This window comes from Penaeus monodon, chromosome 24, assembly GCF_015228065.2.
Source record: "Penaeus monodon isolate SGIC_2016 chromosome 24, NSTDA_Pmon_1, whole genome shotgun sequence".
NCBI lineage: Eukaryota > Metazoa > Arthropoda > Malacostraca > Decapoda > Penaeidae > Penaeus > Penaeus monodon.
In genome coordinates this window covers 22,488,914-22,490,935 of record NC_051409.1, presented here as the reverse complement: position 1 = coordinate 22,490,935, position 2,022 = coordinate 22,488,914, and the positions used below count along the sequence as shown (strand labels likewise).

The window sequence follows — 2,022 nt, the reverse complement described above, 5'->3', positions numbered from 1 at the left end:
CTTCCTTATCGATGCTAAAATTACTACTCCCGCCGCGCCTCCTCCAGTGGGTGAACAAGGACACGGGCCTCGACGACTGGATGCACCAGTCGGCCCGCGACGCCGACCGCTTTACTGACTGGGGCTTCGACCAGTGGGACCAGTGGCGCAGGGGGTACGACGCCCTCGTCCACCATCTTACAGTGAGAATCTTTCAATTTGCACCCAGGCGCGTGTGTTTTTCTAATTTGTTGAGATTTTCTCTGGTGGATTTGAAACTCATTCGTAAGTTCCGAGATTATCTATTCACCACTGGTCCTCTTACAGAAAGCCATTCCAGATGGAAAGATCAAGATGTTTTCACCCGTTTGCAAAATTTTCTGGGATCAAGGGGAAGACGCCCGGGTCCTATGGTCACTCAGGACGGCGCCTCCTACCTGCCGACCACGTCCTCGTCACGGCTTCCGTCGGCCACGTTAAGGAGCGCCAGGCTAGCCTCTTCGAACCCGCCCTACCGCAGAAGTACCGAGAAGCATTGGCGGTCAGGCATCGCTCCTCTCTCACTGATAAATAAACTGCATTAGAGTAAAATTCACGCCAGGATACTTCGTAGATTATCCTGGAAATTCTTTTAATTAATATTCTTAAATTAATTTTCTGATATGATATTTTCGCACTGGTAATTTCTGATGAATTATGAATAGTTATGGAAAGAACCATTGTTGTTGAAACTCGTTCTGGTTTGGACACCGGTCAGGTAACGGAGCTTGGACTCGCGGACAAGGTGCAGCTGGGATGGGATTCCCCATGGTGGGGACATACAAACTTCAGCCTCAACATCATATTCACCAACAATATCCTGGGCGAAGAGTACGTTAATGTATATCAATTTAATTCACAGAGTTATACACAATAAGTTTAACCGATCAATCCATATAACTAATTGTGAAAATTATAGCTGAATAATGGTTTCCGTGAAGATACTCTGAAATGTTGAAATTTTACTGTTGCAGTCTTGGCTAAAGGAATCATGGAATTCCTGACAATACATAATCAGGACAGCATGCTGCAAGCATTCGTCCCAGGAGAGTATGCCAAGACGATGGAAAATCTCGACGAGAATAGAGTAAAGCAGCACCTGGTGTCCTTCCTTTCTGATGTCATGAGCCAAAGAATTCCAGAACCGACTTTCTTCAGAAGGTAAGTTGTCTATCAAGAAAACGTTTTTATAGTAACAGCATCTTCCTCTGGTATTTTATTTTTAACTAATTTCGATAACCTAATGCCGTCAATAGGACTCAGTGGCAGAAGAACGTCTGGATGAGGGGATCCTACAATTCCTATGTGACTGTAGAAGGAGGCAACACTGTCATGCGAAATAGCCGTCAGCCCCTTGCACAGTCTATAGAAAAGTTTGGAAAGCCGGTGCGTATCAAAGTCCTATAGTATCTATCTCGTTGTGGAGCATTTGGAATCGACGATTTATGAGTTAGTATAAAAGTGCTATAGAACTAAAAACAACCACTGATGAGTGGTGTCGAGATCTTAACGCTTCGTTTTCCGGCAGGTGCTGCTGTGGGCAGGTGAGCACACCCACACCACACGCTACGGCACCGTCGACGGAGCAATGGACACAGGTGAGCGAGAAGCCAAGAAGATCATCGCCTACAGGGAAAACCACACGTGGTTGACCTACACAAGCAACGGCCATCCTTCGACTATGACATTTTTGGACAGCGGGACAAGTGAAAATTAGCTGGTAACTCAGCTCTCATATCAGAATATCTAGCCTGGTAGTGAAACCACAAAATTTTGTTAATTTTACAGTAAATAATCATGCATAGTAAGTGTATCGACTCTTATCTTCATCAAATACCATGATACCGTGATTTCATCATTCAGAAAAATACATACACATGCAGCGTTAGTACTAGCATTCTCGTGCTGCATTGCTCGTATGGTTGACCTAAGTCCCTGTCACTAGTAGCGGATGGCGACCCTGGCACCTTCTCACTGCTGCTGTGGTGGTGTTGCTGGTGTTGT

The 2,022-nt window shown here is 45.4% G+C and overlaps 1 pseudogene; it reads left to right on the top strand.

The window, feature by feature from the left end:
• The window catches only part of LOC119588886, a 48,185-nt pseudogene extending 46,450 nt beyond the window's left edge, over nucleotides 1–1,735 (top strand).
• Nucleotides 1,736–2,022: the final 287 nt, after the last annotated feature.